Source organism: Panthera tigris, chromosome A1, assembly GCF_018350195.1.
Source record: "Panthera tigris isolate Pti1 chromosome A1, P.tigris_Pti1_mat1.1, whole genome shotgun sequence".
NCBI classification, from domain to species: Eukaryota; Metazoa; Chordata; class Mammalia; order Carnivora; family Felidae; genus Panthera; species Panthera tigris.
The window spans coordinates 168,563,872-168,591,332 of record NC_056660.1 but is presented as its reverse complement, the minus strand read 5'-3'; the positions used below and the strand labels follow the sequence as shown (position 1 = coordinate 168,591,332).

Genomic DNA, 27,461 nt, shown 5'->3' with positions numbered 1-27,461 from the left:
AAGTTATCTCCGTATAGTTGACAATAACTCTTTAGGGTAGATGCTGTTATAATCCTATTTTGTGAGATGTAGAAAACAAGAATTAAAGAGGTCATTCAGCCAGCAGGAAACAAAGCCAGGATCAAATATGGGTCTGACTCCAGTAGTTAAAATAAAACTTTTAACTACTGTGCTCTGTTCAAAGTAACTAGAGGCATCAGATCTAGGTCTCATGGGTGGATGTTATAAGAAGGAAATTTTCATCTTATATAAGGTGGAAATTTCTAACATTCCACTTCTAACAATTTAGAATTGAAATGAAACCCTATTTCAATGAGCTCCCCCAGTACTTTATAAATGTTGAAATGGATCTTGGGGAAGAAGGACTTCCACATTAAGTAAGAAGCTGAACCAAATGGTACCAACTCTTCCTTCTAAATCTTCAGATCTTTTATATTTTCAGTAATTGGCTGATAGCTTTGTAGATCTCAAAGCCTATTTGTTCATTTTGCAACTACTATACTTAGAAGAATATATTTTCTAGAGGCATGTAAGCATTTACATTTCTAAAAGTCATATTGAATGTTGGTTCTGAATATTGGCTATTTGCTCTGACATGTCATTTCTTTTGAATCATCTGTATCATTTCTTCTGGCTGCCTCAAATCTCAACCTCTTTCCTGTTTGAGGAATTCCCTGTGATACAGATCTTAAGGGGAGGCAGAGATTCCCATTATAGTCACAGAAAATGCCAGATACTTGCTTTCCTACACTTTACTGGCGTATGACTTGGGCTTTAGTAATCAGGTGGCCCCTCCAGGGACTTGGACTTAGAAGCTAGCAATTGTAAAGAAGCACAGGCAGGGAAGAATTTGGTGACAACAGCAGCCAATTCTGAGTGGCAGACTTGCCATGGAGCATCATCCTGTACTGATGTAGTCTGTATCATCCAGTGCTCAGTGGGGTCAACGCAGTGTTCTCACCAGCCTGGTTGGGTAGCATGGCTCAGGCTATAACTCTGTATGTCTAGCCTGTGTTTGTTCCCACCAATTTCCCAAGCTTGCTTCTCCAGTCTTTTCTACACTTCTCTACACTTCTCTATAGCTACTGAGTATCTTTTCCATAATTTTCTTTTTTTTTTTCTTCAATTAACCAGTTTTGGTCAATTACAACCTTATCTGATACAGTCCCCATCAGAAGGAAACAGAATTCATCACTTTCCATTTAACTGTATAGTTTCTTTCTTTTACAAATATGACATTCATTAGAAATTAACCGAATCTCTCCTGTTTTTAGTGCTTGTGCCAGGCAATGCTGAAGACACATACAGTATATATCCAGAGAATGTCCTCTAGACTGGAATAATCTATTGTGTCAAAGAGTACGTTCATAACAGCATGTTCTTTCCTCTTCTTCCTGAATCTACATGAAAGTAATATTAAATTTAAATGTAAACCCTAAATTAGAAAGATAATGGGAATAAGGACATCAGCACATGAGATCTCAAAAATTTTAGATAACAGAAATCAAAGGGAGGAATGGACTGATGGGAGCTAAGCAGAAAAAAAGCTAACAATTCAAGGAGACTTGGAAGGAGGTATAGCTGACTTGGGAAACTAGCAAACTAAAAGAATCTCAGAGATGGGGTGCCTGGGTGTCTCAGACAGTTAGGCATCTAACTCTTGATTTTGGCTCAGTCCATGGTCTCATAGTTGGTGAGTTTGAGCCTCACATTTGGTTTTGCACTGTCAGTACAGATTCTCTCTTGGGATTCTCTCTCTCTCTCCCTCTCTGTCTCTGCTCCACTCCTCCCACCCCAAATAAATAAATAAACTTAAGAAAAGAATCTCAGAGATACTTGATATTTCAGAAAGCTAGGTATTGGTAGTATGAAAAGCAGAAGATACAGAACTGAAGAAAGAGCACTGAAAGCTCTACTATATTAATGCTGAGCAACAGAAATATACTTTGAGCCACATGTATATTTTAAATACTATCGAAGTCAAATTAAAAAATAAAAAGAAACAGTGAAATTAATGTTGATATATTTTAGTTAACCCAACATACCTAAAATATTATTTAAACATGTAATCGATATAAAAATTTAATAATTTTTATTTGACATGTTTTCTTTTCTTTTTTACTGAACTAAATCTTTACAATCTGCTGTGTATCTTACACTTCTGTGCGTCTTAATTCAGAAGAGCTACAATTCAGGTGCTAAGCCACAGGTGGCTAATGGCTATTATATTGTAGTTCTATATGAAATTCTGTGCAGAAAAATAAAACAGTCAAGTGTCTCTCGAAGACAGAGAAGTTAAATATGTTTTCATTCCTCTGAAGAAACTGGATGGCCTTAGAGCAAACTTTTGGCATCTTAGTATTTATGATTCTCTCAGCAAAAGAGCTAGTGCCTCTTAAGGTGAGGTCTTCCACTCAACAAGCTTCATTCACATTCCCTGAACTTATAATTTATTATTTTCAAATCAAGGGTTATCATATATGTGAAGAAAGTTTGTATTAAGAAAGAGGAATAGTGATTTTTTAAGTTTATTTATTTTAAGAGAGAGAGAGAGAGCAGGACAGGGGCAGAGAGAGAGAGGGAGAGAAAGAATCCTAAGCAGGCTCTGCATTGTCAGTGCAGAGCCCAATGTGGGGCTTGAATCCACCAACCAGGAGATCATGACCTGAGCCGAACTCAGACGGCTAACTGACAGAGCCGCCCAGGCGCCCCAAGAAAGAGGAATTCTGATTTTAAAATACTGTGAAATTCAACACTGAAGGAAACAGAAATACTTCAAAGAACAGAAGGGAACTTCAAAATCAATAAAATAAACCTCTAATTAGAATCTTTGGGATCAGTAAGATGGCAGAATAGGAGTATGCTATTATCATTCCCCCACAGAACACTGATTTTGGACAACCACCCACAGATCAGAGCACCTTTGTGGGAGTCCAGGAGTCCAATGGAAACATTGGAGCAAAAAATCCAAGAATGCATGTGTTGAAGAAGGTCAGAAGAACAGTTTCACTTTACCCATGATGTCCCTCCCCCAAGGCAGCACATCTTAGGGCCAAGAGAGATCTGTTTAATCCACAATTTCTCCCATTGGGGAAAGTGAGAACATAGTGAATGATTACCTGTGAATAATATTCCATTATATATATATTTTTTTGATGCAAATATATATATATACTTATGTATATATATGTATATAAGTATATATATATTTGCATCAAAAAAATATAAACCCTGCCATTTGTACAATGTGGATGATCCTGGAGGACATTATTCTAAGTGAAATGAACTAGACACAGAAAGATAAATACTGCATGATCTCACTTAAATGTAGAAACTCAACTCAACTCAGTAAAACAGAGAGCAGGAGGGTGGTTATTGGGGTGGAAGAATGGGAGTAAAATTGTAGTAGGGTACAAATTTTTAATTATAATATAAATAAATTCTAGAGACCTAATGTACAGCATCGTGACTATAGTTAATAACAATGTATTGTATACTTGAAATTTGCTGAGAGGGTATATCTCAAAAAAAAAAAAAGAAACATAGCTATATGATGCGATAGATATCTTAATAAGCTTCACTGTGGTAGTCATTTTACAATGTGTATGTATAGCAAAACATCACATGGTATGCCTTAAATGTATATAATTTTGTCAGTCATATTTCACGAAAGCTGGGGAGAGGGAGAAACTTTGGAAAGATTCAAGAAAAGATTATACCCAAAAAAAAAAAAAAAAAAAAAGAGCAGTATAACACCAGAAGGGAGAAAACCTAGAAATTAAAAATATGATGGCTGAAAACAATAATTCAATGGAAGGAATTAAAGATAGAGTTTAAGAGCTCTAAGAAATCTGGAGAAAAATAGGATGAAAGGGTGAAAGAAAAGAACTGGAATATATCTAAAGAGCCAAGAAAAGAGAGAGGAGGAAATTAGCTATCTAATAATATAGAAAAATTTCCCTGGGCTCAAAGATTTAGTTCTTTATACAGAAAAAAATTTACTTAATGCCTGAGCACATGAATCAAAACAGACTCCACATTTAAAACAAATTGTTATAAAATTTTAGAACAAAAAAGATAAGGAAAATGTGCCAAAAGCTTCCAGAGAGAAAAAACAGATCACCTTACTGTTATCATTCAGAATCAGTTTCAGAAAACTTAATACACGCTTTCAAGTCTAAGCAAAAAAAAAAAAAAAAAAAAAAAAAAAAAAAAAAAAAGATATACAAAATGGCTGGTAGAGTTGATGAAATAGGCTCTGTTTTGGTCATCCAAGTATGACCCCCCAAGTTGCACTGAAAAACTGGGTCACCAAGAGAACTTGTGCCCTTGCCATGACCAGAAAAACAGAGAATCAAAAGCTGTTCAGCAATGCAAGGAAACGGTGACTATAGTTCCCAGCTCCAGAGCCCCATCACCTCCACCACAATCCACGCCAACAAAATGAATATTTCAAACCCTAACAGGACTGCCACAAAACTGGACACCAGATACCAGTATCTCTGCCACAGCTAATGGAGGTAATTCTATTTCCTGTAACCTGGGATTGCAGCAGAAATAACCAAAACCGTAAAAGAGTACATTGACTTGAGACACTCATTTTCACCTTGCAAATCTCACATGGATGTATCTAATTGGCAGAACCTAAATCACACCTGGAACCTAGCAACAATAACATCTAAGAAGTGAAGTCAACTTTCTAGTTTCTCCAACGTAGGAAGTTATGTTATAAGGTTTAATGAAGGCTGAAGAAGCCAGTCAGTATTGTCTATTGTAGTGCAGCCATCACACTCTTGTCACGATTAAACTTTCACATGAAACCAGCTACTATAAACTACATTTAGTTTGTCTAGGAAAGGAGAAAACCAAAATCTTATCAATCACCACACCCGCTTCTCAGACCAATATTGATGTACTGAAACCTAGTGGTTCTCAAATCCTAGCCTGCATTAGAATCACCCAGAGGGTTCATTAACCACAGTACTGGGCCCATCCCAATGTTTCTGACTCAGTAAGGCTAGGATACAGCATGAAAATTTGCATTTAGTTCCTAGGTGATGTTGATGTTACTTGTGAAGTTTCAGCAGCATGAGAACCACAGGTGTAACCAATAGAGTAAATTATGTCACAGGCTGTAACTGGTTGAGTATTTATACCTTCTTTTTTCAATTACCCATTTCATGTTCTTTTGCTTTTAACCAGGATGCAGCTGGTCAAAGTTCTTTAACTCTTTGGTGGGGATTCTCAGCATAAACTTGGAACACATGATTGAAGATGGCTCTTCCTCTATCAGCATGGGTCACTGAATTACAGTATAAAGAAGTACCTCTCCTCCATTAACTCTCTCCCTCACCACTAGGTGGACCTTATGTCTTCAGGAAATAGATTTCCAATGATTGTTTCATAACAGTTTAGTCTTTATCTGTTACATTATCTAGAGTTGCCTAATTAATACATGATTTTTTTGTAACAAAATATTGTAAATACAGGACACTGGTTTAGCAGTTGGTCAATGAATGGTGAAGCAACTTATTTCAGACTCTGTAAAGATGGAGATCCATGCTATGCAATACCAAAGCATTTGGTTAAAACACCTCCATCACTGAGGGTATTAGGGAGCAGATAAAGTGCCTGCAGTCTGTAACTCCAGGGAAAAAGTTTTGAAAACAGAATGTTGGAGGTGTATATTGTTGCCACTGACTGTTTAGCAAAATATAAGATTAAAGTTACGAACTCAGACAAGAAAGGGTTGTATGCAAATAGAAATGAAATAGAGAAATTCTAAAAAACTTCGGGGCTGCAAATGACTGGAACAGTGGACTTCCACCAGACCTAATACTATAGATAAAAGACTAAGAAAGATTTTGATCAACACAGGCCAATTATGACTAATATTTATGAAAAAAATTCAGTTTAAGATTATAGCCTTCTTGGGGCATCTGGGTGGCTCAGTCAGTTAAGCATCTGACTCTTGACTTTGGGTCAGGTCATGATCTTGCAGTTCGTGGGTTTGAACCCCACATTGGGCTCTGTGCTGACGGCGTGGAGCCTGCTTGGGATTCTGTCACTCTCTTCCGCTCCCCTGCTTGCTATTTCTCCCAAAATAAATACAAAGAAGCTTTAAAAAAATGTTTAAAAAAAGACTATAGATTTCTCCACCAAGCTTGATGGTAGTCACCATTAAATTGAAAGAGAGGCATGGAGGTTAAGATGCAAAGAATTAAAGCAGACTTAAGAATTAAGTTTGGGATTTGCATATGGCTAATAAATCATAAAACTTATTGAAATAAAACAATATCAGAACTTTTAAGATTTTAAAGAAATTATATTGATAAAGAACTATGAGTCTAGACTAGAAATACATTTCCCTGTCAAACTTTAAAACAACCATTTAGTGGACTTCTGGTTGTAACCACAATGAATTAACATCCATCAGACTAACCTTCCCACTGAAAGCAATTATAAAAACTGGGGAAATATGTAAAACAAATATTTAAAGGCATTGAATAGTTAGCAGTGCAGGTAGGACTTGAGAGCCTATTATTCTTGAGAGAAGTTAAACACAAGGTGAGCTTCACATTATTGTGGCTTTTCCCCTGAGAATATGTACCAAATTGTGGAACCAGGGACTAGGGTTCAAGCAGAATGTGGTATTCTTAGTACACAGAGGAGAAAGGGGTCAGAGTACAAAGTTGCCAAAATGGCTGAACTATAGTGGAAACTTTCCCAAGAGGAAGGAACTGCAAATAAGGAACCTCAAAACCTCCCAATAAATTCCCTTTAAGTTGTTGGCTGACTAGTAAATGGTTCAGGCAAAGAGCAAAACTCCAAGAAACCCAGCAGGAAACAGTGACTGATTATGAAGAACTAAGCAGAGGTTTCAGTAGTTGTACAGTCTGGGAGTCAAAAACAAGAATTTAACTCCTGTCAAGAGTGAGAGATCTCAGTAAATATCCCAGGCTTCCAGTTGAGACCCTGAAGGGTGATATTCTAAGAGTCAGAACGACACCCTAGGCATAAGGACTACATACTAATAGTAAGGACAAAACCAAAATATAGTCTAATAGAGCCTAAAACCAAGCCTCCAAAAGTTCAAGGTGATCTCCTGGAAGATCATGATCACTAATGGCTAGACTATATCTACGGTAGGCTAATAAAAATCTCTGATATCCTTCACATTTTCCCTTTCATGCTTCCTTTATTCTATTGGCTGGTTGTTGGTACTCAGACTTTTAATGAAATCCATGTATTAAAGATGATAGAGCTCAGGTCCCAAAATGTGAAGCAGAGCTTCCCACCAATCCTACTGAATGAACTTTTAATAATAAATAATCTTGTGTAGATGCTACTGAGGCTTAAGGATTTTAAGAGTTGTTTCAGTGGCTAGGGTATCTTATTTTTTTTAATGTTTATTTATTTTTGAGAGAGAGAGAGAGAGAGAGAGAGAGAGACCAGGAGAAGGGAGGGGCAAAGAGAGAGAGGGAGACAGAGACTCTCAAGCAGGCTCGACGCTGTCAGCACAGAGTGGCTAAAGTGTCTTAATATACCTTATACCTAATAAAACCTCTCTATCACCTCATTTAAATATATGGCATAGGGATTATTATATCTGTTTTCTAGTTGAAGAAACTAAGACTCAAGATAATTGAATGACCAACCTAAACTAAGGTCATTCAGTTCATAAATGACAAGGCTAAGATTAGATTTTCTGTTTCTTCTTGAGTCAGTTTTTATGGTTTGTGTCTTTCTAGAAAATTGTCCATTTTTGCCTAGGTTTTCTAAACTGTTAGCATACAAATATTTGGTTTGCTCTTATAATTTTTTTTTTATTTCTGTAACATTAGTAGTAATGTCCTCTTTCCTGGTTTTAGTAATTTGAGTCATCTCTCTTTTTATTCTTATTCAGTATAGCTAAAGGTTTGTCAATCTTGTTGATCTTTTTGAAGAACCAACTTTTGGTTTTGTTGAAAACTAGACATTTAAAAAACATAATGTGGAAACTCTGGAAATCAGATTCTTCTTCCTCCCCTGGGGTTTTTTGTTGTTGCTATTTGTTATAGATGCTTTTTGTTTGTTCAGTGACATTGCTGAACTACCTGCACAGTCTGTATTCTTTGTCACGTGTGGCCAGGGAAGATTCTGCTTGGTTAGCTTAGGGCTCAGCTAATAATTAGATAGATTTCCTTAAATGTCTGGAACCAATATATCTCCCAGTGTTTATTGAGAGTCTGTGTGTGCTGAGTCATCGCTTCAACACTAAGCCAGGGATTGCCAATTTTCCCTTAGCCTTCATTTCTGACTTTTACAGAGCCTCAAAGTCAGCCTATGGTGAATGCTTTGGGCCCCCTCAGGTCTTGCCTGATCTTATGCACAGTTTACTGCAGCCCCGGGGCATGTGTGTGGGTTTCTAATGTGTTTGGGTTTCTAGATTCCTATGAATATGTTGGAGTTTTTCAAAGTCCTATAGGACCTTCTCCAACTTTTCCTTTTAAGCTTTTTGGTTAATCTGTTTTTTGTCCCAGCTGTTTCTACTACCTAAGGTGACAGGAAAGTTAATCGATTCCCTCTCATTGTTTTTGACAAATGCTTCTGGGGAGAAGGCTTTTTGCACTGGTTTGGCTCTGAATCAAATCGAATGAAGACAGCCTTGCAAGTGAGATCTTCTAGGGAAGCACAGGTAGGTGAAATTATTCTCTAAGAATTAGGTTTTGAAGGCTCTCCAGTCTCACTCTGCCTCATCAGGTGGCTGCCAGGCTGCTGGTTTTCCCCATGATTGTGGGCTATTGTTTTTCAGTGCAAAAGCAAAACTGGAGCTAGACGGATTGGGGTAGAATAAGTCAAAACATCACAAAGCTTACTGTTCTTACTGAGAAATTCAGCTGTTTCCCAGCATAAATGCTTCCTGGATTGCTGCAAGCCTTTGGTTAATATCTAGAATTTGGAAAAAGTTGACTCTGACAAAATTGCCAGTTTTCTCACTGCTTTTGTGGAGAAAAGAATTTTCAGAGGTCCTTATGCTTCCATTTGGCTGATGTCACTTTAAGACTATAATTAAAAGTCAGGCCCTCCCACTCCTTGACTAGTCAGTCCTCTTTCTACAATATCTGTGGTCACCAAACTTTACATACATCAGAATCGTCTGGAAGACTCGCTAAGCTACAGATTGCTGGACTCCACAGTTAGAGTTTCCAATTCAGGTCTGAGGATGGACCTACCTGAGAATTTGTATTTTTAAAAGTTCCCAGGTAATGCTGATGCTGTTGGTCTGTATCACTCTTTAAGGACCACTGTTTTACATCATATCTTAACTCATTGCTTTGGGGAATGCTTCTCATCTCTGGAGTCAATAAGAATTGTATGTACAAGGCAATAATACATATTATTATCATCTCTATTTACACATAATATAATACATCAGCTAATATGTATTTAGTACTTACAACATGGTAGGTATGATATGCTTTACCTTTATTAGGCTATTTAATGTATTCAGTGACTCATGAGTAAATATTATTACTTTTCCCATATTTAAATTGGAAATAAGAGGCCAGAGAGGTAAATAGATTGTCCAGAGGCACACAGCTATAAATGCAGGAGCTATTATGAGAATACGGTCTGTTTGATTATAGAATACATGATTTAAGCCTCCACAGCAGTGTTTCCCAAAAAGTAACACAGATCACTTCTGATGCCTTGGATGACTTTACTTGGGGCATGCATGCAGGATTAAAAATAATGACTCATAGTGAGAAAGTGATTCCTATTTTAGCTCTATTTTTCTATTCTTTGATTACATCATGATAAAAATGCCATTTGTGTACTTGATCTTTAATATGTGTCTAATGCTGGGTAACAGACCCTTTTAACAGGAAGTGGGGTTTAGGCTCAGAGACTTTAGTAGGCAATAGTTTCTAGCCATCATTTAAAAAAATTGTTTTGTTCACTTTTCTTACTGTTACTTTCAAACTAGAATCGATGATGGAGGTTTTCTTCCATTCATAGTACTTTTATAAACTTTCCCTCTAAAGAAATTGAAAAAAAAAATACATTTAAAGAAAATAATAAATAATACTGTGAGTAGTATACACAAGTATGAAAAAGATTGAAGTTGAGAAACCTGCCCCAACAAACATGTTGGTATATCCAATTGGATCAGTATGCAACATCCTAAGGGAGATTAAAGAAATGTGATTAAAGTATGAATTATCTTTCAAAGTGGGAAAACTTGGATGGAAAAAGAGCCACAGCTTCTAGAACAACGTGTGTAAAGGAGAGAAATATCAAGTGGGAAATGGTTTCTTGGTAAGAAATGTACTACATGGGTGGGCTGAGACTTGGATTTGATTGCACAAAATGCCTATAGCAAATCTCATAACTTAAGTTCCCATAGTAAATTTTGGATAATTTGTTTTAACCAACAGGAAAAAAAAAAAAAAGTCTGAGATCACTGGCAGATTTTGCAGTTGCCAGGGACAGCACAAGAAGTGGGGCTCTTAATCCTTGGGGGAGGGGACACGATAAATATATCCTGGGCACTGGGCATATGTGTGAAAGGAGTTGAGGGGGTTGGGGAATAAGGTGGCAGGAAAGCAGGACTGTAATCAGAGAAGCGGACATGTTCAGGATGAAAAAGAAAGGACATGTGCCGGACAAAGAAACAATTTAGCATCACTGACATGATTAAGTAAACTGTTATCCGTGTTTAAATTAAGCAAGATGTCCAGGGACTACAGCTGTTGTATTTATTTTGGTTACATGTGATGGGAGCTGTTACTTCTCGCCTTGACAGCCGGTTAGCCTCTAGATGCAAACTGGAAGGTTCTAATTAGGCAAGGTCTATAGAGAGCGAAAGCAGGCGTCCGCTATACTCCGCTTCCAACAGAATGAGAAATGAGGATGCAAGGGTGTGATTGTAGGGTGGGAGGGGAAAACCCACTAGATAGTAAGCCGAGTCAGGATGGGCCAATGTGTCCTTCTTCCATCTATTTTTTCTTGTCCCACTCATATCTGAACTGCAACGCTTTGAACTTTGTGTCAGGAGACCTTAACCTTGTTAGTCAGGTTTCCAGTGGAATTAGGATTGATTTTAACGCCTCCATTTTGGTTGTTGCTTCGGGTTTTCTGAAAAAGTCTAGCTGCGCCAGTTCTTCCCTTGGTTCTCCACACCCCCTTCCCTTTCCCTGAGACCCCGCCTTTTCTCCCAGCCCGAACCACAAAAGGCCTTGCCGTTCCAGCCCCATCACGGTGCCCCGCCTCCTGCCCGAACGTCGCAGTGCTGCAGGGAAAGGAGGTGCGCCCAGACCCGGACTGGGTTGAGAGTGGGGGGAGTGTGCCTTCATCCTTCCGCTCTTCGGCCAATCGGTGAAGTCCTACTGAACGAGAAGGGAGTACCAGGGAGTACATACGGTCCAAGTATTTTTCCGTTTTTCTGCCACGTCCCAACCATTGACGTGAGCCCACTCCTCGGGTTCCGATTGGACATGTGGATTTTTCCCGCAGAGGCCCTTTGAGTCTATTGGTCGGTGCTGGCCTCGGGGCGGGGCTTGAATGCCCTCCTCCTTCCCCTCTACCGCGGCGCAAGGGGCGGGACGCGCCGCCACCGCCTCTGCTTCCGCCGCCGCCGCCGCCGCCGCCACCGCCGCCGCTGCCGCCTGCCGCTGCGCGTTCCGCGGGGGAGGAGTCGGAGGCGGAGAAGAAGGCGGTGGTGGCGGGTGGAGGATCGAGCGCTGTTCTCGCTCCGGAGCCGCTGCACAGTTCGGTGAGGGTTTTTTTTTTTTTCAATCTGGCTTGTTCTGATGTCAGGAATATCAGGGTCGGGGCGAGGAAATTGCTGCCTTCACCCCCTCCGTATCTTAATTTCTCTCCTCGAGAAGGAGTGGGGCCTGTCCCTGCCCGCTGCGCCGGCCATGGTGGGTGGGGTTGATGGCTGTGAGAGGCCTTCTTCGCCTCCTGGGCCCGGTCCAACCCGGACCTGGGGCCGCGCTCGAGTCCGTGGCCACCGCGCCTGCTGGCCCCAGCGAATGGCATCGATTGATCTCGGGGTGTCCACCCGCCGCTCTTCCCTGCTGCCGCTTCTGCTGTCCTTGGTGCCTTGGCCAAGGACCCCGCTGCCTTTCTGCCGAAACTGGCGGCTGTATGAGTGTGCCCCCCACCAAAATCTCACAGCCGCCTTCTCTGTCCGTTTCCAGTCACCCCACATAGAGCTGATCCATCTTACGCCACAGGCCTGCACCCCCCCTCCCCCAGGAAGCCTTCCATTGCGGTCGCTCTCCTGGCTGTATTTGCATTTTCTCCGATTGTCACCAAGGCTCGGGTACGCAGCACACCCTGTACAAATCACAACAATCGTTTTTCTCCAGATATTACCGCCATTCCATCAATGCTTCTGCCGGTTAGCGATGTCAGGTCTGAGCCCCCCTCTCGCAGATCCACCTTCAGTTTTGGCCTCCCTAAGATTACTGCTTGTAAATCATTTTGCGCACATTCAAAATGGTGAGTTTAAAGTCGCCCAGACCAAGTTGAAGAAAAAAGGAGGAGGTAAATACTCTTTTTTGCAAGGAGGAAGAATAATCTGTTTAGGAGACTTCCCTCTCCAAGGCATTAAAATTTTTTTGCGTATGCATGGACCCTGCTTTGAGTCTGATGTTTCTGTGAAGTTTACGACTTAAAAAAAAGGCGCACTGTATTATTTTTTATCATAATCTATTTGGTCAGTTGAATTTCCTTAAAATGGCAGTCACCTCTGCTGAAGACTACAGATCATTGGAAGAGTATGTAAATAAACATGGTGATAACAGAAATAAACGTTTAAACTATTTTTTTAGTTTTTTTCTCCTAGAATTCATGTCATTTTTATATAAAATAATTTTAAGTGTTAAAAATTAATTATAGAAATGCAAACTTGATGTAAAATTTAACAATTTAGAAAAAGGACTGTCAGGTAAAAGTGAACATTTTTCATCCCCCAGCCCCACTCCACTGTCTAAAGTTAACCATTTACTGTGCATCTTTCTAAATGCATTTCTGAACACATTTACATACATGTAAAGTTGGGTTTTGGGGGGAGAAGTGGGAGGAATACCAGACACATTGGTATACACTTGCTTCTTTCACTTGTTTTTATGTGTTGGACATCTTTATTTGTTATATATAGGTCTTTCGGATACTGACAAAGGTTAAGAGGTATTTCATTAGTTTGAATGAGCTGTAATTAACCATTCCTTTATTGGAACACATTTAGTTTTTTTGCAATCACAAATAATGCTTTATTTGAAACCAACTTTTTCATGTATTGATTAGTTTTTATCTTAAAAAATTAAAAAAAAAATTCAAACTGTGTTCCCACCCCCCCTTGTAGTCCTACCTTTATCCTAAAAGTCAACTGTTAGGTAAACTTCCTCTGTATGTGATTATTTCTGGAGCATGGGTTCCTGTCAATGGAATTGCTGGGTAAAAGGGTATGCATATTTTAAATTTTGATAACCATTTTTCCCTTTTTTCAAAATTACTTGACTCTTATGCATTTCTTCTCCAGATGAACTTCAGACTCAATTTATAAATTAAATGAAAAATCCTTAGGTTTTTTGAATGATGTCATATTGAAATTTTAGATTGATTTTGGGCAAACTGATCTTTATGATACTGAGCCTCTCCCCTCAGAAAAGTATGCATGTATGGTATGTCTTTCCCTTTTATTCACATCTTGCTTTATATTCTTAAGTATTGAGTTTTATAGGTCCCCCGTCCCCCCCCCCCCATATGTATCACATTTCTTTCTAATATTCCTAGCTATCTTATGATTTGATTTGCTCTGGTGGATGGAAACTTTCAGTAAAATTTTCTCTTTCTCTTTCTGGTTATAGGAAAACTTTTGAATTTTTTTTGTTTATCATGTATCTAATCACTTGAGTTGATGATTGTCTCAAAGTTTTCACAGATTTGTGGCTTTCTTTTCATTTTTTTTTTTTTCTTATAACTTAGGTGTTTTTCTCATTGCTTTGGCTGGTATACTTCCTATATAATTTTGAATAATAGTGATAGCTAAAAACATATTGTTTCTGTCTTTGAGGGGAATGCTTCTGATTTTTTAAACATCGGTTATGATGTTTGCTGAAACTTTCTGATAAAGAGAATATTAAGTTAAAATATTTTCTTCTGTTCTTGGCTTTCCAAGGTGATTTTATTGTTATTTTTAATTTCGGATGACATTTTTAAAAACCATAGTGGGTGTTGAATTTTATTGATGTTTTTGACTTCTTTTTAGTGGTTATATAAGGGCATTACCAATATTCCTTGTTTTATATTTTCCCAAAAGAGTTCCATTTTAAAGAGTCACCTTTTTTGAGGATAATTTACATACAATAAAATGTGTGTATTTAAAATAGACAGTTGAGTATGTCTTGACGAACACGTACACCCCTATCACCAGTACCACATTCAACAGTAGAATGTTTTCATTACCACTATCAAGATAGAGAATATTTCTCTCATTCCCAGAAGTTCCCTTCTGTCCTATGCAGTGACATTTTTACCCCTCAGCCCCAGGAAACCATTGTCCTCTCTTTCTCACTGTAAATTGGTTTCATTTGTTCTAGAGTTTCATATAAATGGAATTACATACTCTGTTGCATCTAGCTTTTTTTTCTGTTAGCATGATGGGTTAGAGAATCCTAAATACTTTTCTGTGTTTAACTGATTCATGACTTTTAATTGTTGAGTAGTAGTCCATGGTATTGATCTACCACAGTTTGTTGACTATTTCACATATTTATGGATAAATGGATTGTTTCCAGTTTGGGGGTATTATTGATAAATCGCTGTTAACATCCGTTCATGAAGTTTTGTGTTTCTCTTGGGTAAATACCTAGAAATGCATCTGTTGCATTGTAGCGTAACTGAATGTTTACATGTAAAAACCTGCCACACAGCTTCCGAGGTACAGTTCCAGTTGCTCTATACCCTCATCAACAGTTGGTTATTTCAGACTTTTTCATTTTAGTCCTTCTAGTGGGTATGTAGTAATATCACACTATAATATTAATTTACATCTATCTAAAGATTAATAATGCTGAGAATTTGCTTTTGGTCCTTTGTGTGTCTTCCTTTGTGAAGTATCGGTTCAAATCTTGCTTATTTGTAAACCTTGTTTATCTCACTGAGTTGTATGTATTCTTTGTATGTTTTTTTGTGGAAGTCCTTTCACCCACACAGACACATACACACATAATGCAGTCTGAAGCTTACCTTTTTATTTTCCTAACTTTTCAGAACAGAAGAGTTTTTAATTTCGATTAAATTCAGTTCATCAATCTTCCTTTTAGGATTTGTGTTTCTGTGTTCTAAGTTTGCTTAGTGGAAAGTTGTACAGATTATGTTTTCTTCTACAGGTTTATAGTTCTGGCTTTTATGACAAGGTGTATCATACATTTTAAGTTAGTTTTTATATATGGTGGGAGATAAGGGTTAAGGCTTGTTTTCTCAGTTCTAGCACCATTTGTTAGGAAACCTTTGATTTCCTCATTGAATTAACTTAGTTAAAAATCAGTTGTCCATATATGTGGGTCTATTTCTGGACTAATTCCTTGATCTTTATACCTGTCGTTTTGCCAGTTCCACATTGTCATGGTTATTGTTGCTTTACAGTAAATCTTGAAATCAGGTAGTGTGAGTACTCCCAACTTTGTTTATTTGCAGTACTTACTTCATTTTTAAGTTTTTATTTGTATTTCAGTTAGTTAACCTACAGTGTAATATTAGATTCAGGTGTACAATATAGTGATTCAGCACTTCCATACACCCATTGCTCATCACAAGTGCCCTCTTTAACCCCCATCACCTATTTCACCTATTCCCTCCTCACCTCTCTTTTGTTCTCTATTTTGTTTGTTCTCTATTTAAGAGTCTGTTTCTTGGCTTGCCTCTCTCTTTTTTGTCCCTTTGCTCATTTGTAAATTCCACATATGAGTGAAATCATATGGTATTTGTCTTTCTTTGACTGACTTGCTATTTTTTTTTTTAATTTTTAAAGTTTATTTATTTATTTTGAGAGAGAGAGAGAGAGAGAGAGAGCGCGCAAGCATGAGTGAGGTAGGGTCGGAGAGAGTGGGAGAGAGAACTCCAAGCAGGCTCCTCACTGTCAGTGCAGAGCCTGACCCGGGGTTCGAACTCATGAACCACGAGATCATGACCTGAGCCGAGATCGAGATCAAGAGTTGGACACTTAACCGACTGAGCCATGCAGGTGCCACCTGACCTACTCTTTTTCAAAATCATCCTGGCTGTTGTAGTTTTTTGCTTTTCCGTAAAATTTTTTTAGAAGTGACTTGTTGGTTTCAGTCTTTTATTATTAAGTATAATAGGGCCTTTTTATCAAATTATTATATATTCTATATATTCTATATTACCATTGTAAGTATACTAGGCCTTTTATGAAGTTAACTGTGTTCTCATTCTGTTCCTTGATTGCTGAGAATTTTTAACAAGTGGACACTGAGTTTGGTCAGATGTTTTTACTGTTATTTATTGAGATGATCATATGGTCTGTTAATATTTTATTTTTAAATGTTGAATCAGCCTTGCATTCTCTAGATATCTCATTTGGTCATGACGTATTATCATTTTCATAAATTGGTGGATTAGATTTGCTCATAGTTTGTTGAGTACTTTTTTGTATTTATGTCCACAAAAGATAACTTTTTATGTAAATCTTTGTATTAGGATCATGCTGGCCTCAGAATTTGAAAGTGTTAAATTTTCTGAAAAATTTCCGATAAGAGTGGTCTTTGTTTGATAAATCTTTGCTGGAGTTTTCAAGCTAACCCCTCTGGGCCCAGAGTTCTCTTTTTGAAAGGTTTTAAAGGATACATTCAATTAATAGGTATAAGATGATTAGGGTTATCTATTCTTGAAAGTTTTTCGTCTTTGCATGAATCACTTTTACTCACTATATGAATTTTAGTGCTTTGTGTCTTTCAAGGAATTCATCTGTTTCATCTATTCATTGCCATAAAGTCGTTTCTTTATTATCTCTTTACTGTCTATAGCTACTGTAATGATGTCTTTTCATTTATTTCTCATGTTGACAATGTGTCCTCTCTTTTGCCTTTACTAGTTTGTGTCCAGGTTTATCAATTTTATTAATTTTTCCAAAGATCCAGTTTTTTGTTTTATTGCATTAAAAAAAAATTTTTTTTTTCCAGTTTCATTGATGTTTGCTCTTTACTATTTTCTTTTTGTATGCTTTTGGGTTTAAATCCAGTCTATTAGGATTTCTTAAGGTATAAACTTGAGCCATTGATTTGAGACCTTCATTTCCTTCTAAACACTACTTTAGATATTCCCACAACTTTTGTTCTGTTGATATTTTCTAAATACTTAATGTGACTTTCACTTTGACCCATGGTTATTTAGAAGTATATCATTCTTGCACTGGGTGTTGTATGGAAACCAATTTGACAATAAATTTCATATTTAAAAAAAACCATATCACTCAGTTTCCAAATATTTGGAAATATATATATAATAAATACATAAAATGTATACGTAAATATATCTTTATAATTGATTTTGATGTTTCTCTTTTTTTTGTAGACCAATAACATACTTTGTATAAAGACAGTATTCCATTTTCTGCAGTCTATTTTATGTGACGTTAATATCACTCTACCTTTCTTTTGGTTAGTGTTTGCATAGTATGTCTTTTTACTTTACATCTATGCCTTTATATTTAAAGTAGGTTTGGTATAGAAACCCACTTTCTTTTTAACCCATCCTGACAATAATGGCTTTTTAATTTGGTTGTTTAGACCGTTTATGTGTAATGTAATTATTAATGTGATTACATTTAAATCTCCCTTAGTTTTTTATTTAACCTATAAAAATAGGTTCTCTATTTTTATCTTCATTAGTAGCTCATTACTTATACTTAAGTTTGTCTGTTTAAAAAATTTATACTGGCTTCTCTGTGATTTGTATTATACATCTTTAATTCCAGTCTTTATACAGGCAGTGTTATACCACTTTTTATATGGTATCAGTGCTTCATAACACTATATTGCCAATTTCTTACTATTGTTAGCACTACTATTGTCATACGTTTTACTTTTATATATGCCATAAGTTCATAATACCTTGCTACTATGTTTGCTTTAGACTTGCATTGTCTAGTATGTCCTAGCCAGTGTGACTATTTAATTTGAATTTCAAGTAGTTAGTATTAAGTTTAAATTAATTTCTGTATATTAGCCATTTTTTTTAAGTGCTTAGTAGCCACAGGTAGCTTTTAGTTTTCAGATCGAACTGTGTAAGATACAGAACATTTTCATCATCTCAGAAAGTTCTATCAGTGAGTGCTACTTTATACAGTTCTGGTTTGAAGTAACTAAAAATAAGGAAAAAAAAATTTTGCATGTCCTTCACTTTAATTATCTTTAGAGTTCCATATTCCTTTGTAGAATCAAATGTCTGTTTTGTACTCTTTCTGTAGTTCAGGTCTACTGGTAACAAAGTCTCTTGGGTTGGCTATAACATACTCTATTTTACTTTTTATTTTCCTTGCACAGTATTTTGCTGGGTATAGGATTATTTGTTCACAGTGTTTTTCTTATGTTACTTTAAGGATGCCATTTATATTGTCTTTTTGCTTGTATGGTTTCTGACAAGAAGTCAGGTGTAATTCTTCATTTCTCTGCGTCAAAAATGTTTCCTTTATTGTTGGGTTTTTATAGCAGGTTGAAAATGATTTGTCTTGGGGTATTTGTGTTTTCTATATATAGTGCTTGTTGTGATTGTTTGCTGAGCCTTTCTTAAATTTATATTTAATCTCTTAAATAATATTTGGAAATTTCTCAGAATATCTTCTAATATTTCATCTGTACCACTTACCAGCTCTGCTTGTGAGAATCCGGGTATGTAGGTGGTAGTTCATTTCATACAGTCCTACATTTCTTGGAGGCTCTGTTTAATTTCCTCCCCACACAATTTTTTTTTTTTTTTTTTTTTAATTTGTATTTCAGTTTGGGTACTTTTTCATGACCTGTCTTGAAGTTCATTTATACCTTCTCCCCCTGGTCCTTTGATGAGCCCATAAATGCCTTTTTGTTATTTGTCAATGTCTTTTATTTCTTGCATTTGTTTTTCCATGTCTTGAAATCCTTGATCTATTTCCTAACACTGTTCAGTAGTAAAGGTGGTTTGTTTTGTTTTTCTTCTTTTACCTATCCTCTAGCCACAATGGAGGACAGTAATTGGTGTCATTCTGTCAGTAGGGTAAGGCTTTTTTTTTTTTTTTTTTCCTGTATGTGTGAAAGGTGTAGGTAGGACTTTATTTTATTCACTTGTTGGCAGTCAGTACCTTCCTTTCACCCTGAAAGAAGGCCTCTTTAGTCTCCAGCCTGTTTCCAATCTTTTCAGCACCTAGTAGAGATTCATAGATAAGAGCCTGTGAGTGGGTACCAACTTTCTGTTTCTGCAGTTCTCAGAGATTTTGTACTTTCATCCAACCCACACTTTGTCTTTACCTGCAGTGTAATTACCTGAGATGAGAAAATTTAATACACTCTTTAGAGGAAGATAAATTATTCTGAGCCTCTAGGAAATAACATTCAGCAAATAAAAAAGATGCATTTTGTGATTTCAAGGGAAACCACTGAAATATTGATACTAAAAGGTATTTCAAACAAGCTAGTAGGTGAAATAAAATGGAATAGTAAAAAAAAAAAAAAAAAAAAAAAAAAAATTGACCAGTACCAAAGAAGTCAAGAAAGGAAGACTAAAGAAACAACACATAGAAAGGTGATACTTAAGCTAATCTGTATTATGGTAATTATGTTAAATGTAAATGGTTTAGACACTTCAGTGGCAATACAAATATTGTTAGGCCTTATAAATAAGATTCATGTATGTTTTATTTATAAAGAACACTTTAAGTGCAAAATGCATGTAAGATCAAAGTAAAAAGATAAAATTGAGTATTGTCTGCAAACACCAAAAGAAAGCTGATCGTATTAATTTGTACAAAACAGATGTAAGACAAGGTGTATTATAATAAGTAAAGAAGAATATATTATAATATGTGGGTCATTTCATCAAGAAAATATAATTGTAAGTATGTGTTCACTTAATGTAGATTCTGAACGGAGAAATTAGTATAACTAACAGGAAAGATAGTTATGTATTCATAGCTGAGATTTTAAATACATGTTTAAGTAAATGATAGAACAGTTATGTAAAAAAATCAGTAAAGGAATAAAATTTGTATGACATGATTAATCACCTTGACTTAATTGACATTTCTAGAACATTGTGTCTAACAACTGAAGACTATACCTTTTTTTTTTTAAGTGCACTTGGGACATTTGACAAAATATTCTAATTCTTAAAGAAGTATCATCAGATTCCAGATTGACATTATGTAGTGCATGTTTTCTGATCATTGTAGAATTAATTACAGTTCACTAATAGAAAAATAACTGGAAAGACTCCAGATGTTTAGAAGTTAAGCAAGACATTTTTAAATAGTGCATTAATCTGAAGTCACAGTAGAAATTAGAAAACATTTCGATCTAAAAAAACAACAAAATATTGCATCAGAATTTATGTATAGGAACATTTATAACAACATGAATGAATTGTGTTGATCAAAAGTAGACAGACGCAAAAGAGTTCACATTGTATAATTCCACTTGTGTATTTTAAAACAGTGAAAGCTAATTTGGGGGAGTAGAAGTCCAGAAAGTGGTTGCCTCTGGATTGAGAGGAGTTAATAAATTGGAAGGGGTAAGAGAGAACCTTCTGAAATGATGGTAATGTTTTATATCTTGAACCACGTGGTAGTTATTCAGATATGTAATATATGTAAAAATCCATTGAACTGTAACATATGTTTAAGAGTTTTGCACTTAATAGTTCTTCAACAAATGACTGCAGAGAAAAGGAAAATACTTGAAAAGTTTTTATCATGAAAATTTCTAAACAAATTTTTGTGAAGTATAAGGAACCACTCTTACACAACATCTTGCATCAGCGTTTTGTCATGCTTGTTTTTAACCCACACACATAAGCTCTTTTTTTTTTGTGTGTGGTTAGCAGGCATCCAAGTGTCTAAATATCATAGGTGTATTAATTTGTTCTGAGCACATTTTGTGAATTTTTATCATCAAATGAAATTTGCTACATTTGGTATGCATAACATTGAATTTTCTATTTTCCTTTTTTTCCTGTACTCTTGTTATTTCTTTTCTTGGCTCACTCATTGACATGGAAATAAATCTGTGCTGTTTCTTGATTTGAAACTGATTTTTCTTGGCATCCCATAGGAGGGTGAGTTGAGCAGGGTCCTTTTTGTGCCACATCTGAATCAGATCTTCCTATCTAAATGAGAGGTAAATTTGAAGAATATTCTTCATCCTATTTTTTGATGGATTGATATTTTATTCTTCCATCTCAATTTGTCTTCGACTTTAATCTTTTTTCCCCCTTAGCCAGTTATATTGCCAGTAAACCAGAGAAAATCTTTATTGTTCTAGTGTGTTGGTTATATTCTCATTCAGTTCTTTCTTCACAGGTTTTTCTCTATGGTTAGTCTTTTAGAAATAGCAGTTTGTAACAATTTTTTTAAATAGAGTAACAGTTTATAATCATTTGGTGAGATAGAGGCTTTACCATAACAGAAATTGGAAATACAGTTTTATAACTACTTAAATACAAAAAGTTCGGATTATCAAATGGTCTCTTTCTGATTACATATATTTTATGTTTTTCAGTGTAATTTTCACTGTATCAGTGCTGAGTTTATTGTTCCTCTTTTACAATAATTTACAGAAACATTGTCAAGAAAGGTAATAGTTAAATACGCTTAACCTTTTATCATATTATCTCGTCACATTACTAGGGATAGCAAGCCCATTTGATCTGAGAAGTTTAACAGTTGTACTTTTAAAAGTTCTCTCTGATTTAGGTACTCTTATCATTTCTACAGTTGTTCACGTACAGAGTCTGGTAGTCATATCCTGGAAGTTTTCTTGTGTATAACCTAGAAGTCCAGTGGTTGGTAATATGTTATTTGATTTACCGCAATTGATTTTATTCATGTGTCTATTTGTTTATAGCAATATATAGGAATAATATCACCTCTGTCCTTATTAATTGTGTATCCATTAATTACATCTAGTGGAATATTGTGCATTCTTTATATGTAAAAGAAACCATTTGTGCTTGTGACTAGAAGACATGATAAATCTAGAGATAGATTAAAAAGAATATATAAGTGTGAGAAGTACTTTAATTGCAAGCTTAGATTGTTGTTCAGAGGAGATACTTTTTTAACCTCTTGGAATATTTGCTTTGCCTTAGTAGCTGAAAATAGAAAGATAATGTTAGTAAACTAAGGTAAAGTGTAATTAGTTCCAGCATATATGGAACAGCTTTCTAGCTGTATTTGTCGTAGTTTATCATAAAGTCATTTTGTCATGAAGTTTGTATTCTATAACTTATAGCTCAAGTATGATAATAATCACCAATGTTCTATATAAATAAATATTTTACTGAAAGGAACTGCAGGCCAGATAATTTTAGAATTGTGTTTTGTAAGGAATTTTAAGAGCCATTTTTAGGGCATTTTGCAGGCACATATATATAAAGGGAAATATGAGAGAATATAAAACAGATTTTGCAGAGCGCTGAGAAGAATAATCAAGAATCTTTGCTCTTCATATTGTTGGATTAAATTGTATTTGTGTCTCAACTTTTTTATTTCTAGAAAAGATGCTTTAACTGTGAGTTATTTATAGGCAGCCTAATAAATGGGAGAAAATATTTCCAAATTATATATCTGACAAAGGGTCAATATCTAAAATATTAAGAAATCATAAAACTCAATAGCAGAGAAACAATCCAATTAGAAAATGGGTACAGGAAATGAGTAGACGTTTTCCCAAAGACAACATACAAAGACAACATATACCTGGCCAACAGGTACATGAAAGGATGCTCAACATCACTAATCATCAAAGAAATGCAAATCAAAGCCACGATGAGATATCAACTCATATCTGTTAGAATGGCTTTTATCAAAAAGACAAGAAATAACAAGTGTTGGCAGGGATATGGAAAGAAGGAAAACCTTGTATACTCTTGGGGGGAGTGTAAATTGGTACAGCCACTATGGAAGATAGTATGGAGATTCATCAAAAAATTAATAAATAGAACTACCATGTGATCCAGCTATTCCACTTCTGGGTATTTATCCGAAGAAAACAAAAATACTAACTTGAAAAGACACACGCACTCCCATATTCACTGCAGCATTATTTACGATGACCAAGATATGGAAACAACCTAAGTGTTCATTGATGGGTGAATGGATAAAGAAGATGTGGTATATAGCCAAAGAATGCAAAGGTTTGCTGGCATTCACCACCAGCTAGAAGTACAAAAGAATTTCCTCCAAAGCCTTTGAGAGGAAATATGACCCCATTGGCACCTTGATTTTGAACTTTTAACCTCCAGAATTGTAAGAGAATAAATTTCTGTTGTTTTAGGCAACACACACACACACACACACACACACACACACAAAGAAGGAAGATTGATTGATTTTCCTCAGGCAAAAAAAAAAAAAAAAAAAAAAAAAAGATGTGGGTTGTGTGTGTATAGACACATACATACAAAATGGAGTATTATTCAGCTATAAAAAAGAATGAAATGGGGGCGCCTGGGTGGCTCGGTCGGTTAAGTGTCCGACTTCGGCTCAGGTCATGATCTCACGGTCCGTGAGTTCGAGCCCCGCATCAGGCTCTGTGCTGACCGCTCAGAGCCTGGAGCCTGTTTCAGATTCTGTGTCTCCCTCTCTCTCTGCCCCTCCCCTGTTCATGCTCTGTCTCTCTCTGTCTCAAAAATAAATAAATGTTAAAAAAAAAAAATTAAAAAAAAAAAAAAAGAATGAAATGTTGCCATTTGCAACAATATGGATATGGATGGACCTTGAAGGCATTATACTAACCGAAATAAATCAGAGAAAGACAAATACTGTATGATCTCATGTGTGGAATAAAAAAAAAAACAACAAAAAAAGACCTCATACATAGAACAGATCAGTGGTTGCCAGAGGTGGGAGTGGGAGGCAGGCAAAATTGTTGAGCACGGGGGCAAAAGGTACAAACTTTCAGTTATAAAATAAATAAGTCATAGGGTTGTAGTGTATAGCATGGTGTTGTAGTTATTAATACCATATTGTATATTTGAAGGTTACTAACAAAATACAAGTTAGAAGTTCTCATTTGTTACTATTTATGGTGATGGATGTTAACTAGACTTACTTTGATGATCATTTAGCCCTATGTACAAACATCAGATCATTATGTTGTATACCTGATCTGATATATATGAATTATGTCTCAGCTTTTTTTTTAAAAAAAGTGAGTTATTTTTGGCTCCCAGCAAATGGGTCACAGGTGTATAGATCCAAGCTTTCAGTTGAAGCTCTTCTTCTGGAGGTTCAACTGATTTCTCCCTCACTTTGCCTAAAACTTCATTTAAATCAGATTTAAATTCTAAAAGTAAGTGTTCCTGATTCAGTAGCTAGTTAGTGAATATTTATTAGGTGATAGGTAGAATGTAAGAGCTAAGCAACAGTTCTGAGATTGCCAGCAAACAAAACATAAGTATAATTCATTTTAATTCTGTAAGCCATAACCTGGCACTTTCTATGCTGAGAATAAGCAGCTCTTTCAAAGGGAGAAAATATACTTCATGAGATGGCATTAGAAAATCTTTGTTCTTGGGGCACCTGGGTGGCTCAGTCGGTTAAAAGTCTGACTCTGGATTTGGGCTTAGGCCATGATCTCACAATTCTTGAGTTTCAAGCCCTTTGTGTCAGGCTGTGTGCTGAATGCACAGAGCCTGCTTGGGGTTCTCTGTCTCCCTCCCTCCTCTCTCTGCCCCTCCCCTGCTCGTTCTCTCTCTCTCAAACATTTTTTTAAAAGAGCTTCGTTCTCATAATAGGTGGAAATATAGCAAAATTCAGTATCCACATACCTATCTATCCATATCTATCTATCTCTCTCTATATATAAAATAATATAATTTAAGTTATTTGTGTTTGTTAATTTTTACAGGATAATTTGTTATGCTTCAGTAGACCATAGTTTCTGTAGGTGAGAAATTCAGGAGCAACCTGACTGGGTGGTTTGTCTCAAGATCTTTCATGAGGTTACCCTGAAGATGTGGGTTGGGACTGCAGTCATCTGCAGGTTTGATCGTGACTTAAGGTGCTGCTTCATAGGTGGTTCATTCAATTGGCTGTTGTCAGAATACCTCACTTCCTTCTGCTCTTGGCAGGAATACATTGACTTTTCCATAGGACTACCTAAATGATCCCATGATGTAGCAGCTTGCTTTTCCCAGGAAGAGGGAGCTGAGAGAGAGCAAGGAGGAAGCCACAATGCCTTTTATGCCATAATTTTGTTCATTATACATTGTCATTTCTGTCACATTGTATTCAATAGAAACAAGTGTCTAAGTACAACCCACCCTGATAGGGAGCAGATTAGGCTGTGCTTTTTGAAGGGAGAAGTGTTAAAAAAATTTTATCAAAGAATTATTTTTTAATTATTCTACTGTATTATCCTCATAGAGGTTCGATGATGTTACTGAAGTAGGTAGGCTATGTTGCAAAAATAATAAATGTGTTATTTTTAAATATTATACAAGCTTTGTTATTAGTTGATTACTCACTGGAGTAGAAATATGTTGATACCAAAGACAATTCAAGATGTAGGTCTACTGTGTACCAGTATTAGTATATATTGTGTCCATATAGGAATATGAGCACTCATTACTCTGTTTGCCTAAGTTCCTTTCATTCATTACTATTTATATATATATATATATATATATTTTTTTTTTTTTTTTAAATCACTTAAACTACCACTAGCTTTCATTTAACTTGCCTGAGTATCAGAGTTGGGATTTAGATCCAAGTGTACCCAACACTTAGCCCTCTCTTTTCATTATATTTCCTTATTTCCATCAGAGAAAGGAGCACATGTTTGTTCATTGATTCATTTGTCCAATCTTTTACATACATACTGTGTTAGTGCAGTAGAAACAAGCATTTAATAGACCTAGTGCATGCAAGTACAAATAAAATAAGGCCTTTGTCTTTAAAATCACAACTCTTTCAATTCTGCTGTTGGAGGTGTATGTCCTACACGCACGTTTTCCCTTGTATTGTTTTGAAGGTTGTTTTTATTGCCTGTCTATAGCTGCTGGCTTATTAAAATGATAAAGTGATGACTTGTAGGTTAAATAAGATCTAGAATTAATATTTCATTGATTTACTTCTTTAATTCTTAGACAACAATACATTTATATATTTTACTTTATGACAATTAGTAAGAAATATGAATAATTGCATTTGAAATGAATAATCATCACAAATAGAAAGAAGTCATGTGTTACTTATTAAGTGAATAGTACAAGGAGCAAGAGATTAATTCAGCAAAGCAACATCTCTTCAGAGAGAACTCAGAGACAATGTTTCTGATTCACTTAAGATACAAATTTGGGACTAATGATTTAACCATTTTAATCTTGATATACCACTGTGGTTTTTATTTCTTATTATTCATCCTCTCCCCTCTCTGTTCTGCTTTTTTTTTTTTCTTTTTTATACCTTTTTTTATATGGAAATGAGAAAGTATCTACCACTGTTATAGATACTTGAGCATGGCTGGTCTTCAATGAAATAGAAATAATTAGTATCTACAGAGAGACTCTAGTCTACATTTTAGTCATAAGGCATGAATCACTGTTAAAAATGATAATAAAAGAAGCAGAAAACAAGAAACTACAAGAAATTTAGAAGATTATTACAGAGAATACTGAAAGGCTCAAAGTAAAATTGGATGAAATTTACCATCTCATAGAGTGAAAATTAGAAAAGTTTACAGACAAAGGATTAATCTTTGTAGGCCAAATACAGTGAAAATAGCCATTATTAAAAAAAGACATCTTTGAGACAAACTGATATGAGTCTTATTTAAAACAGCCTAATAGTGGCTGTGTAGGAGAAATTATAAAATGGCCTGCCCCTAAAAAAGTCCTTGTGGCATTATAGAATACCATTTATTAAGAAGATATCCTAAATATTCCAGGGAGAAAAATTGGTTTACTTACCAAAAACTGAGAAATAAATTGGCAGAATGGGATGCCATATTGCAACATGGGATGCTGGAAAACCATGCCTTTCAGAGTTAGGAAAAAAATGTTTTTTCTTGAACTATACCCAAAGTCTGAGGGATAGATGAAAATTTTTTCAGACATGCAAGGACCCAAAGTTTACCTCCTTACATAAAATTTCTGAAACAAATACTTGATCTTCTAGTAAAGAGACACACACACACACACACACACACACACACACACACACACACGAGAACACGGGATTCAAATCAGGGGACTGA

The 27,461-nt window shown here is 35.9% G+C and overlaps 1 protein-coding gene across 1 annotated transcript in view; it reads left to right on the top strand.

Annotated features, from left to right (window-relative positions):
• The first annotated feature begins 11,657 nt into the window (after positions 1–11,657).
• Positions 11,658–27,461, top strand: part of PJA2 (praja ring finger ubiquitin ligase 2) — a 69,792-nt gene continuing 53,988 nt past the window's right edge. The window contains exon 1 of the mRNA XM_042990998.1: positions 11,658–11,758. The gene's annotated coding sequence lies outside the window, so the exon portion shown is untranslated. The remainder of the gene's footprint in view (positions 11,759–27,461) is intronic.